Below are 18,302 nucleotides of genomic sequence, written 5' to 3' on the forward strand. Positions count from 1 at the left end.
GCTGGGAACCTGCTATATGAGGCCATTTCTGCATTGCTATAAAGCAATACCTGAGGCTGGGTCATTTATAAGGTGAGAGGTTTATTTGGCTCATGGTTCTGCAGTCTGTGCTGGAAACATGGTGCCAGGATTTGCTTCTGGTGAGGCCCCAGGAAGCTTCCACTCATGGTGGAAAGCAAAAGGGGAGCAGGTGTCCCACCTGGTGGGAGTGGAAACAAGAGGGTGGGGCGGTGTCACACACTTTTAAACAGCAAGATCTCATGAGCGTTCACTCATTATTGCGAGGAGGGCACCACGAGGATGGTGCTAAACCATTCATGAGAAATCCATCCCCATGATCCAATCACCTCCCACCAGGCCCCACCCCCAACACTGGGAGTTACATTTCAACATGAGATCTGGGGGAACAAATATTCAAACTATTGAACATTTAAGAACTCCATAGAACACACTTCAAAATTATCCTGACAAGGTACCAAGGGCCAAGGAATCTGGATTCAAACCCTCACAATATGTCTGGGGGCTATCGCCACCCATTCCCATCCTGTATTGATGGAGGATTACTCTCTTAACCTCTCAGCCTTTTTGGGCTGAGCCCCATGGGCCACAGGCCATAAGCATTAATGGCAGAGAAAGTGCTCTGACAGAGACACAAGTGTTCAAGATAGGATGGCATCAGTAAGCATGGAAACTGCTGGTGGCCTCTGGTGTGGGCCAAGGGGATATAGGTGGTGCACTGGCAGCATCTGCTGCATCTGATAAAATGCAAGCTCCTGAGGATGGGCCTACACTACTCCAGCATCCAGCACAAATGCAGTCACTTAGTCCTGGGTGGATGTTTGGATGGACAGTTGGATGGATGGATGGATGGACAAATAAGCAAAAGAATGCAGTAGAAAATAGGATGAACAGCAGGTGCCTGGGAGAGAAGGAAGTTGAAAATGGAGATTGACCTTCAGGTACACCAAACTAACTGTCTTTACAATTTTGAGACAATTTTGCTAAACACATGCCCCCCCCACCCCACCCCTCACACACAGCTTCAAAGGTGATGGGGACACTAAGCCCCAAGCTATGCCACAAGCTTCACTCACTGTTGGCCTCTGTCCACTCACTTTAAGGACATATTTTGGTTAGAAACTTTCTGTGGCAATGCTTGCATAAATCGTATTAAATATATTCTTTGCTCAATGGTACTGTGCACCAGGGTAGCCAGCTGTGCCAAGACAGCTGCTAAATTAGAATGCTTTTAAATCAGCCGCAGATGCCTAAATGTTTATAGCTCTGAAGTTCCCCCAGTCATGCCTCCTCCTTCTCCTCCCACCAGCCTGATCTTTATGATGCTTTTTAAAGCCAGCTGCAGGGTAAGCAATGTTTGAAACTCAGCACAGGGACAGAGGGCAGCTGTGCACATGTGGGGTCAACCACACCCGCAAGGTGAGGCCAGCCCCGGCCTGTGAAGGATGGCAGGAAAATGAGGGAAAGGATTCTTTCTCGCAGCAGAGTCATGGAGAGTCACAGCAGAACAGGCCCCAGGGGACATCCAGGCCTAGAATTCTCCAGATTTTTCTCACCCAAGGCCCTGAGCTCAAACACAACCTTAAGTAGAAAACATAAACAAATGTACCAACAGGGTGGAATGAAAAGTGATTTTGTTTATTTTCAAAAAAAGCTGCCAGCAGCTTCTCAGGCTGGGTGGAAGAATGTCACCTTAGAGCAGGTCTTTCTGAGAAGTGTCATGTGAGCGGCCCCCTCTGGCATGCAGTGGAAGGTGGGGGCACCAGCAAAAGTGGGATAGGACATTTGGTGGCATCGTGCCCCTGGAGCGGAAGGGGAGGAGTGGGGGAGGAGGACACATTTGCAAAGGAGCCAAGGAACCTCCGGGGAGGAAAAGCATCAAGACCAACTCTTCCTTCTGGAGCTCTGACATGACGAGAAACTCTGTGGGGGTTGGATGGTCCTCACTGAGCCTCAGGGCCCCAGAACAGAACCGCAAATGAGCTGAGTCCAGACTAGCGGTGGGGTGGGAGGATCAGTTCTAGGACATCAGGAAAAGAAGGCCACCTGGGTCCAGTGTTTTCTCTCTGAGAGGAGGAAGCATGGCAGTGACTGACAGGAGACTCCTGCTGCCGCCTTGGACTCTAAACGATGCTGGGTTAGGCCATCGGGAAGCACTGGGCTTCCCTGCCAGGCTAGACAGGTAAGTGCTCAGAAATGGAGAGGAAAGAACTGCACCTGCACCTCAGGCTGATGGGTTACGCTAAACAGATGCAACAGACCAGGTGGGGTGGCTCACGCCTGCAATCCCAGCACTTTGGGAGGTTGAAGTGGGAGGATCGCTTGATGCCAGGAGTTTAAGAGCAGCTGGGGCAACATAGCAAGACCCCATATCTACAAATTTTTTTAAAAAAGAGATGGGTGTGATGGCAGGCACTTGTAGTCCCAGCTATTCAGAAGACTAAGGTTGGACGATTGCTCAAACCCAAGGCTGAGACTGCAGTGAAGTGTAATCGTGCCCCACAACACCCCAGCCTGGGCAACAAGAGAGACCCCAGCTCTAAAAAGAAATAGCAAACAAACAAAAAACCAAACAGAGGCGAGGTTGAGTTTAGAAGAAGCAGACTTTGCCATGTTAGCTTCAAGTTGGAACCCTAAGTCTAAAGGCAGAGGTTGCTCACTGGCACTGGTCATGTCACTGTTAGATGCCCAGAAAGTACAGACACTTGGAAGAAAATGGGTTTTACTACTGGAGACCCTCCCCATGCGCATGGTGGAATGCTTAAGGGTTCCAGTTCTTCCCCTTTCCTGTGTCCACATTTTTGCATCAGATCTGCCTAAGGGCAAAAGGAAATTCCCTGATGTCGGATGCAGTCACGTGACTTGTTCTGGCCAACGAGACACCGGCAAGCATGGCCCACATGCTACACTTGTATAGTGGAGCTTCTCAGCCTGTGCCTCCACCATCACCTGGGAAGGGAGAGACTTAGAGAAGAGGTGCCCTGCCAGAGCTCAGTGCCAGCCACGTGAACTGCAGGAACCAGTGGCTGGGGTTTTGAGTCACTGGCTTTTGGGTTGCTTTGCTATGTAGCATTTCTGTGGCAATAGCTAATACAAAAATTCAAGAAGAAACAGGCAGACCAGTCGGCACTCCAGGGATCACCGTTGCCTCTCTCAGCTGAAACAATGGGCTGTCCTGGAGCAGCTGGCAGCCCTCTCCCGAGGGCAGAACCATTAAGATGGTGTCTCCCAGGCCCTGCCCTTAACCCTGCTCCTCCTCATCTCTGCCCCACTCTCCCCCAACCCCAGCCCCAGAATCCCTGTGGGCCACACCATCTGTGCACCCTCTTCTGGATATTGATCCATCCCCAAGGTCCCTGTTATTCCAGAGACTAGGCTGGAATTGCAGCTGCTTCCTCAGGATATTCTAGCAGAAGATAATGGAAAAAACCCAGCTTGATTCTCTAGGATATGGGTGTTATTAATGTTCTCCTGAAAGCAGAACTGAGCTGAGGACTTGGGTGTGGTTGGTTTCTTTAGAATTTGATCCCAGGAAGCTGGAATAAGAAAGTGGAGAGGGTGAGGAAGGAAAGGGAGAAAAGCTACAGTGGGTCTGCTGGGTTCATTGCCACTGTGGGAAACTGAGGCTCCATCCTGCTGGGGACTGTCTGGGGAGCTGTAGAGAAAACACCTCAGACTCATCCCTCTAAGATATGGGAGGCTGGGGCATTTACCCACAGGTCCTATCCCCATGGAGAGATGCTGTCCCTGGTATATCAATTCCCTCCCACCAACCACAGCCATTCCCACCCTGCACCTGCCCTTGAGGGCTGAGTAAGTACACAGTTTGGAGAAAGCCCTGAGAACCACTGAGAGCCTGGATGGCCTGAGGTGAGAAGCTTGCAGCCTGCAAATGAAGGCAGAGAAAAGGCAGGAGACAGCACGGGCACCAAGTGGGGCTGCTACACTGAGGGCCCATGAGCCAAGTATGTTAACTTTGCACTGTGATCTTGCTAGACCCTCACAGCAAACCTAAGAGGACGCCAGGGATCATGAACCCTGTCTTACGGGTAAAGAAACAGGCTCCAAGCAGTGGATGACTTGGTGGATGACAGCTTGGTGGATGACAGCTAGCAAGTGATGACTTTTGTCCCCAAAGCCCTGGCAGCCAGATTCTGAATCCATTGTTCTTACCCTGGCCTCAGGGCTTTCCCATTAATAATTAATTTACTCAACAAATATTAATTATGATGTAGACACTGCAGTAGGTGATAGGGAGGATTGCCGAGTACAGTTGTACAATTTGTGCACTGTGAAAAAATACCATATCTAGGTCACACCACAACAGCATAGAATGCTGTATTTATTATTCTAATTTTCTAGCAGATGGTAATAATGTGTCTTGTTCTAAAAAAAAAAGTGTACTAAAACAATGTTCCAGTAGATATATCAAGTGTCCTGAGGAAGGACCCTTGTCCACTTTGCAGAAAGGCACCATCTGGGCTCCTGGCAGCCCTGTGATCAGGGGAGTACAGTGTAAAAGTGAAACAGACACAGTTCCTGCTCTCATCAAAACTGTGGATTAGCCAGAGAGCCCCATGTCCAACTAAACATGGCGCAATTTGTATTTATGCATATATTTGTATATACCGTGGATGAAAAGAACCTAGTAACAGTCTTTGCTCAGAAAGCCTTTCGCGGCCTATCTCCCTGGAAGAAAGAAGAATGAGAAGAAACTACTCAGGCAAAAAGTGAGCGAGAGTGTTTCAGGAAGAGGGAACAGCAGGGGTTCAGGCAGGAGGGAGCTAGGTATGCCTAGGGAGCTTTTGGAAGGAGCCAGGAAACGAGTGAGTTCAAGCAGGGGTGAGGGAGAGGCAGACAGGGCAGGACACGCAGGGCCCTTAGAACAAGGTATGTGACTGAGGGCACAGGAAGCCACACGAGGGTTAGAAGCAGCCTCATGGCACTAGCATCTGCACCACCATTTTTTTTTTTTGAGACGGGGTCTCATTCTGTCGCCCAGATTGGAGTGCAGTGGCACGATCTTGGCTCACCGCAACCTCCGCCTCCCAGGCTCAAGTGATTCTCCTGCCTCAGCTTCCTGAGTAGCTGGGACTACAGGTGGGCGCCAACACGCCCAGCTAATTTTTGTGTTTTTAGTAGAGACGGGGTTTCACCATGTTGGCCAGGCTGGTGTTGAACTCCTGACCTCAAATGATCCAAAGTGCTGGGATTACAAGCGTCAGCCACCACACGTGGCCATGCACCAGCTTTTTTAAAAGCAGCCTGACCTGCTAATTTGCAGGATTGGAGGGACGCTGAAACAAGGCAAATTAGCAAATAGAAGAGACTCTTTTTTTTTCCCCTAGGGTAAGAAAAGGCCTTGTCCTTGAGTTCCATGCATTCCACCAGCTCTGTGGAGAGTCAGCAGCGGTGGGCAAAGTAGCAGACGTGACAGGTAAGCAGTCAGTCTGGGAGAAAATTGGAGGGAAAGCGGCGGTGGTGTTGACTATTGTGTATGGGAGAAGAGATAGAGAAAGCTAACTAGGTGATGGGAGATCTCACCAACTGCAATTTCAGCTGTCCACAGCACCCTGAAGGCTGCAAAACCACTGAATTATGCCGAGAAACTGAAGGAAGGAGACCACGGGGGTTCACACCCTCAAGTGATGAATCTACTTCTAGCCCTAAATTTTTTTGTTTTTTAACTGCTATTCAGAGTCTGGAAAACTCCCATTTGCAATACTGAGATGCACTGCACACCCAAATAATACCTGGAGCAGGCACAGAGCAAGAGCTGAGTTGTTAGTGCCCAGCTCCCCTCACCTCACTTGGTCTCAGAAGAACTCTGGGAGGTGGCGATTCTCTACCAACGATGGAACTGAGGCGTGGGGGTAGGGTCATTCTCTAGGATGACACAGCCAGTGAGTGTTCCAGTTGGGATCTGTGTCAGTCCAGCAGGTAAGCTCTTGGGTAAACACTATATGACCCCCCGCCCTCACCCCCCCCAGGCCTCCCCCTTAGTCTTCTCCGAATTCCAGCTTAAGTCATTCCTATTGTCTTCTACTGGAGCTTTTTCATCTCATCGCAGGTACATAAAATCGCCTTCCCTCTTCTGTCACAATTTGCCCTCCTCCCTTGGATTCAAAGGTCTCCCCTAGGAAACCTTCCCTGATCCTGTGTGATGGGGCTGTCACCATAGCTCCACATGTGACTGTGTGTACACGCACGTGCATCTGAAGTGACGCACCCATTTTTCATGAACTGAGACTCAAGGAAGTCAAATGCAAAACAAGTGGCTGGCATGGTGGCTCACACATGTGATCCCAGCACTTTGGGAGGCTGAGGGGGGCGGATCACTTGAGGCCAGGAGTTCTAGATTAGACTGGCCAACATGGCAAAACCCTTCTCTACTTAAAATACAAAAGATTGACTGGGCCATGGTCATGCACATCTGTAGCCCTAGCTATTTGGGTGGCTGAGGCACAAAAATCACTTGAACCCGGGAGGCAGAGGTTGCAGTGAACTGAGATTCTGCCACTGCACTCCAGCCTGGGCAACAGAGCAAGACACTGACTCCAACAAAACAAAACAAAATAAAACAAAAAAACCAAGAATCCACAAAGAAACATCCATGAAATTAAAAACAAAATGCAATTCTCATTGAGATGGAGTGTTCCTAAGACAGTAGGACCTTATGTCTTGTGGAAAAAAAAAAAAGACTCAGGACCCCAATGCACTCTGCCATAAGGAAAAAATTAAGGTGAAAGCTGAGACAGGCAAGAAGTTGCCTCTGCATTTGTTCCTGAGCAGAGCTACAGAAAAAAAGGTTAAAGATTGGCTTTTCTTATGTAAACTGCTGATTTACTGAACGAGAGAGGACTTGTGATTGACTAATCCCTGCACTACTACTCCTTTTCCCTTGCCACATGTGGATTCAGTAACGTGACCATGCTCTTCCTTTTTGCTCTCCAGCCTGCTTTTCCCCTTTAAATAGTGAAGCCCTCAGGGTTATCTTTGGAGAAGGCACAGAGGACAGACTGTTTTTGGGATTCTGTATTCCTTTCTTCCAGGCATATCCTTAACCTTGGCAAAATAAACTTCTAAGTTAATTGAGAACTGCCTCGGATACTTTTCAGTTTGTCTGCCCTCCACTCTCCCACCATATGGACATTTGAGAAATCAGTCCCAATGAAATAAATACAGGCCACTGTAATTGTGGCAGTTCATTAGGAATACAGAATTTTTTTAAGGCTTCGAGGCCAAATACCTGCTGATATAGTCAACAGCAAATACTAATAACTGCATGCAGAGAACAGCAGTGACAGACCAGGCAACTGCAATATACATGAAGGCATATTCCTCATGAATATTCAAGGCCTTCTTCTAGGAAGAATTAGGCACATGGTTGCCTGACTGGGTAAACAGGCGATCAGCGTTTGCAGCAGATCCGATGTAAAAATATGGCAGCTGATGTCGGCATTGAGGCCATATGCCAGAAAACAGTATGGGGAAGTCTTCCTGGTAAAAAAGCACCTCTGAAGATCAAAACGGCCCCCTAAGTGACAGCCCTGAGCAGTCATTTTGATATTTGTCCATAACAAAGCAGGGAATGTCAACCAAATGGCCTGAAGGTAATGGCAAACAGGCATAAAGGAGGCAGCTTGCAGGCCTGGCAGAAGCCAGGAGGCCCAGGTCTGATTCTTGCTTCTGCCAAAACCCTTTTCATCTCCTGCCCTCCTTCTAAGGCCACTGCCACCTCTGACGTTCCATGATTCATGCATGGAGGAAATGCACACTTCTCTTCCGTAATGCTAATGCGGCTTCTGGCTGTGTGGATCGTGCACCAGATGTTGTGCTAAGCGCTTCACAGTGGAGCACACTGCTCTGACCTCCGGCTCCAGCTCGGTGTGGAAGATGCGGTTCCACTCTCTTATTTGATCTTCACATCAAGAAACAAGTCTATTATCCAAATTAACATTCAAGATGCTTATAGTAAAACGGAATGGCATAAACTCTGCAAGGATAAACAGCCATCTCCTTGCTTTCTTGGAGCAATTCAACGGGCCTCACGGGGAAGAGGCCACCAGCAGCTTACTGACTTTGCTTGGTTCAGCACCATGTGCACAGTTATTGCCCTACAGCACTGCACAAACAAAGCCTGTATGCTATACTGGTGGTGACTGAAGGGATTTTTCGAGGCCTGATTTAGCAACCGGCATTATACCACCAGGCCTGGCATTTCATCCCAGGTCAGGGTCTGCAAACACCTTCAGGGACAGTTAAGGCATGACTGGCTAATCCACCTGGAGGGACACAGCTACGACTGCCTCACCTTTTCTAAACAGGCCAACAGTGGTGTGTATGAGGACAACACTCCCCCAAAGCTGTACCCTTACACACACACACACACTTATACACCCACGCACACAGTAATACACACACTCATACACACATGCACACACAAGCTCATATGGTACATACCTTGAGAGAAACTGTTCTTGACAAATCACTACTAACTCCTGCTATCAGTGAACTTGAGTCCTTACAACTAGGAGGAATGGAACCCCGGCCCACTGGGAAAGGTAGAAACTGAATATTAGAGCGGCAAGTAATTTGGAATAATCTTATGACTCATTAAACCTTCAAAACTTAAAGAGACGTTTATTTTACACTCCACCTAAAATTCAGCAGTTAGCACACCTTCCATCCCCTTCTTCGTGGGCAGGACAGCACAGCTAATCAGCACTCGGCTCTTGCCTCTGGGTGAACTAAATCTGTCTTCAGTCACAACAGACCTAAGCTTAATGAGTTCCATCTGGTCTTCGTGGAAAGCAGCCTGCACCACACAAAAAGGCAGGGAAGTTTCCCTGGGAAGGCATTGGGACGTGAGGGTGGGGGGACCTCTGGGGCTGGCACCAACCCTCAGGTGGCCTTGATCCGGAGGAGACAGCACTGTCTCAGGGCTTGTAGGGGCACCATGTGGGCTCCCGACCATGCCATCCCTCACATGAGTTCCATTCTGTTCCACTAGAAGCCTCTCTAGATGCCCAGCTCTTCAGTAGCCATCTTGACTTTCCCCTCTCCCCATCTCCTAGACTGGTAGCCCACTGGAGAATTAGCTTGTGTTTCTAGCTGGTGCCAGGAAGCTATCTGGGTCACCTTTGGCGGAAGTGATTGCAGGGTGGTGCAGGATATTCCTGGGGGGACTCGTTGCAAGGGTACTGCCTGAGGAAGCATCTCTGCTCCTTTGCAGACCACCTTAGGTGCAGCCAGGCGCCACCCTAGAGGAGAGAAGTGTTATCATAGTTTCATCGGAAGAAGAAGAAGTTTCCAGTGATGATGGTTGCCCCTTATCCCACATCAGTCCTTTTATGTCTGGAAGGCTTGGATCCATTGCAGGCAACATGCTCTCCCATATATGGAGGGTGTGGAATGCCCAAGGGGCTTTGGGAGTGGTCCACAGTGGACCTGGGACTGGTGAGTGGGTGGGGAACAAGGTTCTGAGGTAACCGAAGCCCAGACCTCTAGGCAGAGAGGCTGCTCAGGGAAATGGCTGTGGGCGTGATGAGACCCATCACTATCTCATGTTCTCAGCCTCCATCACCCCTGTCAACCCTGTCCCCAGCTCCAGACTGCTTCTCTGTTTCCAACACTCAGCTCCCTCCATAACCTCCTGACTGTTAACTTATGCCTCAGTCTCTCTCTAAAACTCAGAGTACTCTCCCTAAAACATCTTTCCCTTTAGCACTGCTAGGCTGGAAACTTCAGGGGCTGCTCACTGATGCCCAGACGAATTCCACATGCCTTGGTCCTCTGCAATCCAGGAGCGCTCTGCTCCCACAGCCCTGCCAGTGCCTCTGCCCTGCCCCTTCCTATGCAGAACTTGTCACAGCCCAGCTCTGGGCCCACCACCTCCATGAAGACTTCCTGGCCTGACCACTCCAGCCTACACCACTTCTCCCTCCCCAGGACCTGTCCCCTGCACCCTTCCCTTGTTCCTGCCTCTCGATAACACTTCTGGGAACATGTCATTATCACATGTCTTTGATTCTAAGACTCATATTTTTTTACATGTCAACCTCTCTGAAACAGGGTTGCAGCAGTAAAAAGGAGGCCCACCATGACTAGCTCCATGTATGCCAAGCTCACTCTGGGACAAATTTTGTTTCTGGTTTAAAGCAAGGATGACCACAGCAGGGGTCAGTGATGTCTCCTGTCCTGAAGCAGCTTTAGGCTGCAACTCTCCTAAATGGCTCTGAGGGGGACCCTGCACAGGCCACCAGCCCCTCAAAGGAACAGCAGCAAGACATTGATGTGTCTCCTCTTCTCATCCTCTATTGTTTCTGGAGACAAAAGAAGCCCCTGAAATATTTATTGGAGTAATAAAATGTCATTTAATTCCTTGAGCCTAAGGAAGAGAGGATGGAGACCTGTTCCCAGGGGTTGTCCCTGAGCCTCTGCCCAGGACATGCCAAAGCTGCCTCAGATAAATTCTCTTAAAAGTGGAAAATGTCTCTGCCTGATGCTGCAGAGTGATCGCTAATGGAAGAGGCCTCACCTGCTTCCTGTCACCACCAAAAGGTTCGTGATTTTGACAGCTCAGCCCTGGGGAGGAGCTGGATTCGGGCCGGGCCGCCAGTCCCTCGCATGCTAGATGTGCTCAGATGTGTCCCTGGCAATTAGTGTCACAGCAGGCAGGGGCATAAGTGTCTCCAGGAAAGGGCCCTTCCCCCTGCATGTATCAGGAGAAGTAGGACTGGACGCCAGATACAGCAAAACAAGCCAAGAAGCCAGGCCTGGGAGCACCATGGCCGTTAGACGCGGGCTCTTCCAGCTGGACAGACCGGCAGTTCTGGATCTTAACTTCAGGTGAGTGAGGCTTAGGGGAGCAGGCTGGCCCCAGGTCATGCAGGGGCAGGGCCACTGACCCTTTACCCTGTGGGGTTAGGAAAGCTCAATATTGGAAACGGGGCCCAGAGGAGACAGCATCCAGGGGCTGTTCATGGAGACCACAAATCTGGCCTCGGGTAACAACACCGTCTCCGGGAAGAACAGAACCCACCCACCCAGGAGCCCTACCGCCAATTCCAATACCAAATAGAAACCAGCGTCGTCAGAGAGGGCCAAAGGGTGAGGAAACAGCCACTTTCACTTGAGGTAGTCAGGAAGGCTTCAAGGAGGATTTTCAGTGCACACAGTACAGGATGAGGAGAGTGAGTTTTCCAGGAGGAGCACGTGGCAAGAGCCAGGGCCCCATGATACGATGTCCCCAGCCCTGTGATATGATGTCCCCAGGGGTCCCCACCAGCCCAGCAGTCACTGGGGAAATATCTGCAGGTGCATCAGGCCCTTGAGGAGGCAGCAAGATGGGAAAGATCAAATGGAGACCATGCTTGTTTGGCACCCACAGCCCATCTCAAAGTCCTTGCTGGAATGCTTCCCAAGACACCCATCAGTCTTCCAGAAAGTTCTCCCTCATGTCTATCAGCAAAAATCTTACACTTTGTCCTCACAGGCCACTTTCTAGAATAAAAACTGATAGATGCAAAACACAGTGGTGTATTTATGTTCATCTTTTATAAGTATTTTCAAATACAGGTAAGTATCAGAGTATAATGAACCCTTTCGTACCCATTACTCAACGTCAATAATTACCAACATATTGACAGCCCTGTTTCATCTGTTATTCCCACCTCCATCACCTTGAGGTATATTTAAAATTCAGCAAATAAAGACAGTTTTTAAGGCCAAAAAGAGAAAAAAAATTATCTATGTAGCTGATGCTTACATGCTAGTTACAGAATTTGTAAAAATGGTTATGCATTCATGGTGTGCCTGAGGCAGTGCATGCTGAGAATGGAATGTCAGTCTGAGCTGCTGCGTAAACATCTTACTCTCCATCAGAACATCCGTGAAACCGCTGCAGAGAGATGTGCATCATCTGAGTGTAGAGCCCTGCAGGGATGTGACCCTCACGGCTCAGATAGATCCTGCCCCAGCCAGCCCCCAAGTGCAGCCAGGACCACAGCTGGGGTGGAAGGACAGGGGCTGAAAGGGAAGTGGCAGTGCTTGTGACATTACAACCCTCCTGGGCTGTCACTGAAAAACTCTCCTCCTTCCAGCTCTCCCTGCCCCTGCCAGCTCACTTGCATGGTACAGAGCTTGGCTATTAGAGTCAATGCACCAATCGAGCCTTTCATCCAGTGGCCTGTGGACACTTGCATGGCAACAGAAGGAAAAACTGTGAAAGTCTCATTCGATTTGTCTTCCTTCTGTTTTGAAGGGAAAAAGAAAATGTTTCCTGGCAGTGATTATTACTGACTTGGTGAAATATTGTCTTTAATCTTAAGATCTGAACAACCCCTGTAGGTGGGCATTTTTGTTTTCTGCCTTCCCACAAGCAATTAGAGGTTTCAGCTAAGATAGTTAATTCCCTTTTTATTTTCACTCAAATACTCTTAATGGAATCATACAGATTCCACATTGTCTAATTAGAGCATTTAAAATGGTATCATGAGATTATAAAACAAATATGTGATGAAATGCGTGTGAAAATCAGAGCACGGTGAGGCCTCAGAGTGGTGTGTGTATAGACAGTGCCAGCTTAGATGTGTATTTCCAAGGGGTCGTTGCCACCTAGCCCCTCCTGGAAGAAGCCAATGCAAAAGAAAACTAACCCCCAAAATGTAGGGGGTTAGTGGTCCTGAGGACCCTGGAGCCAGGGAGAACAATGGCTTCTGTCTCATTACATCTTGGCCCTTCCCGCACATCCCGTGCAACCCAAAAAGTTACCAAGACAGGTCTCAGTCAATTCAGAGGTTTATTTTGCCAAGGTTGAGGACGCACCTGGGAAGAAGAAACACAAGTCCCAGTAGGGTTTGTGACCTGTGCTTTTTCAGGAGGGTTTTGAGGACTTCAATATTTAAAGGGTAAAGAGCGATAGAAGAGAAGGAGGGATGAAAAAAGGGGGGAGGGTAGGCAGTGAGGCCAGTGGTTGTGTGCTCATGAGACTTTGCTTAGTGCTCAGTGAATCTACATTTTACATGTGAAAAGAGGGGGTAGAGAAACAATTATCCACATTTTACATAAGATAAAGTAAGCATGTGAGCCGTGGCTCACACTTGTAATCCCAGCGCTCTGGGAAGCCAAGGAGGGAGAGTCTCCTGGGGGCAGAGGATCACTTGATGTCAGGAATTTGAGACCAGCTGTGGCAACATAGTGGGACTCCAACTCTATTTATTTACAAAAAATCATTAATAAATAATTTTAAATGTTTAAAAAATAATAGGAAGAGAAAGTAAGCATGTGAAATTACAGCTGTCTGCTTGGGAACATAAAAAAGAAAGCAGAATTGGTGACTCAGCTCCCAAGCTTAACTTGTCCTTTGGCATAGTGAGTTTGGAGTCCCCAAAATCTACTTTCTTTCACATCCACATACCCCTTCCTGAAGACCCAGCCCCAGGCTCAGACGCACCTGCTGGGACCCTGGTTGTGCCCCTGGACTCCCAGCCTGCCTGGCGACACCCGCCTCTCTAACCTCCTTTCCTGCTGCTCTTGTCTCACTTACTCTCTAGGTTTGCATTGCACTGGGCCCATCTCCCTCCCTTTCAACAACCAAACCCTCTCCCATGGAGGGGGAGCTCCAAGATTTTCAGGACACACTCCCCTGTTTTGGGGCTGACTTCTTGTCTTTCTGGATTTGGCTGAAATGCTGCCTCCTCAGGCCGCCTGTCAGCTTTTGCCATTCTCTGCCCCACTCTGTGTTACCTCCACAGTGCTCCCCATCATCTCTGTTTTCTCTGCTTTCACACGTTCTGTGTTCCACACTAAAATGGAGGCTGTGTGGAGAAGGGACCATGCTCATCTTACTTAGGCTTTGAGCCCTAGCACCGGGCAACCACAGGGCCCAGTACACAGGAGACACAAGGTGAAAACATGGCAATGAAATGAACAAGCAAATGAATGAAAGCACAAACAGAGTGGAGGCCCCTTTGGGAGACTGCCACAGCCCCACAGGGGAGCACGCTGCAGGTGGGAAAGCCCCTTTGGGAGATTGCCACAGCCCCGCAGGGGAGCACACTGCAGGTGGGAAAGCCCCTTTGGGAGATTGCCACAGCCCCACAGGGGAGCACGCTGCAGGTGGGAAAGGCTCCCCAACACTTGATGTGATCCTGTCTGGCACTAGAATTAGTGAATAAAATTCAACTCAATTCAGAAAACCTTTACTGAGGCTTATTGGGGCCTGGGTGGTTAGAACTTGCGCAAGCTGTTATCAATCCAAGATCTTCTCCTCTAGGTAGGAACTGGAGCTTTGTAAGGCCCCTGATCAAGCCACAGAGAAGATTCTATCTTGGCTCTCTCCCTCCCCTTGGCTACTCTTTCTCTGATTCTTTTACTGCAGTTTCTCATCCTTGGCAGGATTGAGGCTTGGGGTCAGATAATTCTTTGTGGTGGGGTCTGTTGCACTGTACCTTGTAGGATGGTCACCAGCATCCGTGGTCTCCACTCACTAAATGGCAATAGCACTCCTATCTCCAGTGGTGACAACCAAAGATGTCTCCAACTATTGCCAAATATTCCCTGGGGCAAAACTCTGTTGAGAACCTCTGCATTACAGACTTTTCAACTCCTCATTTCTAAACATCAGAATGAACAAGACTCATGTAGATGGGTTTTAAAACCTTGAAACTGGATGAGATTCACCAGGCAGTGAGCGTAGACAAAGAAGAGTGTGAGGAGTGGTGACTCCTGTATACACATCTCCATTCTGGGCCTCTTCCCTTGTCACAACCAAACTGAGGCCCTCTTGCCTGGTGTGGTGCCCACAGCGAGGTTTTTGCAGTGATAGAAAAAAAGGTGCTTACTTGCAGGGTGCCAGGTGACGAGGACCAGGCAGCTATTGCTCAAATCCTGGCCTCCCTGATGGCTTGCAGGTGAGGGTTTTTAAAGGCAGGATAAATTTCAGGAAAGAAGCTACAGGCAAAATGATAAATCAAATACACCATGGAGGTTTTACATTGGTTAAAGCTTAAAAAGGTAATGTACCTTGAAGTAGGGGGCTTATAGGTTGTAGGTAGAGTCAAAGATTTTCTGATTTTGTAATTGGCTAAGGAAGAGAAGCTTTGTTTACAAATTTTGGGTTACTGGAAACACGTTAACTGGCTGAGTGATTTTCTTTAAGCCCCCCAGGAAGAAACAAAGCAATGAAGCTTAGTTCTCACTTCCCCCTTGTCTGCATCTGGACTCGTTAGGTGGAGTCGGCACCTCTGAAGGACAACTCAGGGATACAGGTTAAGGAGCAGCCTTTAGTTTCTATAGTGAAACTAAACATCTCTGGAGCTTTAACTTCCTGGGCTACTGTTTTAGGCTACGATATACTTTTATTTGAACAAGTTGCTTATTTACTCCTGGGGCTTCTTTCACATCCACATACCCCTTCCTGAAGACCCAGCCTCAGGCTAGGTGTCTGAAATTTCTCTTGAAATACGTCAGGATTTTCCTTTATTTCCATGCTTAGGGTCTGCAGGCCCCTAAAAGAAGGGGTCCCTGCTTCATTTCACCCTGAACTCCAAGATCACATATCCGACATCCAAGCTGGCATCCCCACTTGATTTGCATTTCAACCTCAGTGCTCCCACTGCTGAGCTCCTAATCCTACTCTGCTCTCCCCGCCATCTCTCCCAGTCTCAGTCAACAGCAACTCCATCCCCAACTGCTCAGGCCAAGAGCCCTGTTGTCACACTTGACTCCTCTTTCTTCTCTCAACACAACTATCCCATCACCAAGTAACCCATGGGCTCTGGCTGCAAAACTTCATTTATTCCCCCCAGAGTTGCCACCTTGGGTCAGGCCCAGTGATGGCTCATCAATGTCATTTCACGGCCACCTAACAGGTTCCCAGACTTTGAAGTGGGTGGGTCTCCAGGCGGCAGCTGCAAGGGAACTCCTAAAACACAGAGGAAACCATGCCACTCCTGGCTGTCAACCCTCTATCAGCTTCCCTTCACACCTACAAGGACATGCACGCTCCTGGCCGGGGCCCGGAGGCCCTGTGTGATCTGCACCCTGCCTGCTGCCTGACACACTGGCCCTGTGCTCTCCCACTTTGCCCCTCAGTGTCCAGTACCTGCTGCTCCCCCTGCCAGGCTCCATCCTTCCAAAGAGAGCCAGGTGCTTGCTCTCTTCCTTCCAGTGTCTGCTCAAATGGCAGCTCATCAGGAAGGCCTTCCCTGGCTACCTTACATAAAAAGCAACTTGCTAGGCTCCCTCACCCCCAGCTGACTTAACTGGCCTAACTGTTCACCATCAGACTGTCCTGAACTCACTGGTGTATGTGTGATGCCTCTTGCAACAGGATGTGAGCTCCATGAGGGCAGGGACTCTGTTGTGTTCACTCCTGTATCTCCAGCACTTGGAAAACAGTAGGCGCTCAGTCAGGATTTGTTAATGAGATGGTCTTTTGCTTTACATACCTTGACGGAATACAACCTTCACAAGGCACTGGTCAACACCATTACAATGCCTCCAGCCTGTCTCAGAGACTCACCCACAGTTATGCTATCCTCTCCAATACCATATGAATTCTGTCTCCACCTGTCCAGGAGGGGCTTCTGGGGAATATTTTCTGGAATCTGATCTGTTTTTTTGATATTCTTGATTGATAATACTACCAATTAATTCTGGATATGTCCAATTATTCCAGATTTTCTAGTACTCACCCTAACTTATACCCAACATTATGCCTTGAAGATTCCAAATTTCCCCAATTTTATATGTCATATAGGGGAGATGGGGTTGTTTGAGGCACAGCCATAAATCACTATTGATAAGGAAATGCAAGATGAGTAGAACAAGTGTTTTTAAACTCTTGTTAGGCTCCATGGTCACGCAGGACTAGGGCGGTGTTGCATGCAACTAACAAACATCCCTTAGCACGGGGGTGCTTTGGTCTCCTATACTCATATCCAAAATCTACCCACGTTGACTTCACTGCTGGAATCTGTAAAAGGTTGGTTCATATCTCTGTAAGATACTGATGGCCAGGTGGCCAGCACAGGTGGGATGGCCCTAACCTGCCCACCTTTGTGGCCATAGTTGCTTGTTATTATATCAAGTTCCAATGGACAGATTTAACCCATAAAGGTTGACCAAAAGCAAGCAGGTCATGAGGTGCAAAATATGTTAAATACAAGTCTTTCTAGTGTTTCAGGGCTTTACGGAGATGGTTAATTCAACAGAAAGTCAGCAGAAAATCAGTCCTTTCCTTTCAGGGAGAGTCACAAAAGGACACTGTACTGGATGACCTGGAAGGCCCATGGGAGAAACTATGGCCATAGCCTGCCAACTCTTCAGAGAATTTGGAAAGGAATTTTAAAAAGGAATAGCACATGAGTCAAAGTCATCTCCTTAGGGACTGGTCTATAATGACCCTAATGATGGTTGGTTTCTTTAGAGTTCACCTTTCAAGAAACCTTTCCCCCACCACTATCACCATCACCACCAGTAAAAGGGGTTCACCTGCACATCCCCAACTTGCAATCCACAGAATGCACCTGCCACCTCTTGACAGTGAAGCCTCTTCACCTTACTTGAAGAAGGATTCTCCTTTTGTAGAATCCCTGCTATTAACCTCTCACATAAGGAACCCAGAGACTGTTCAAAACAGGGGTTGGCAAACTACAGCCCATGCATCAAACCCAAGGCTCTGCCTGTTTCCATGCATAAGTTCTACTGGATCACAGCCACACCCATTCCTCCACCCACTGCCCATGGCTGCTTCCTGCTAGGACAGCAAAGACTTGGGGCCCACACCATCTAAGACACTACCTGATCCTTTATGAAAAAAATGTACCAATCCTTGTCTTAGAGCAGTCAGCCAAATCAACAGACACAAGAATGCCATTGTGAAAACACACGGCCATGCAGGACTGCTGTCCTGTCATCCACTTCCACAGTTAGCACACAGAGGAGAGCAGGCAAAGGAGTTTTGCCCATCAGCATTGTGGCAGATGCTGTGTGCCCCACAGCGTCCCCTGACTCCCACCTCTAGAATTGAAAGTTGCTTTCTGCAAATACCCTAGACTCTGCCTGAATTTTTTTTCTGGCCAAACAAGGCAAGCTGAAAGCTGCCCCACAAGGCTGATCTTAATCATAGATACATGGGTAGTTGGTGGATAAATACCTTAGCTCCTTCACTCTTCAGTTGGGCTAACAGAGGTACCTCCAAAAAATTCCTTTTTTGTTTAAACTAATTCAAACTGGCTTTGTAGCCCTTGTAATTTAAGAGTCCCATCTAATCTCAG

Source organism: Pongo pygmaeus, chromosome 20 (genome assembly GCF_028885625.2).
Source record: "Pongo pygmaeus isolate AG05252 chromosome 20, NHGRI_mPonPyg2-v2.0_pri, whole genome shotgun sequence".
Taxonomy (NCBI): Eukaryota; Metazoa; Chordata; class Mammalia; order Primates; family Hominidae; genus Pongo; species Pongo pygmaeus.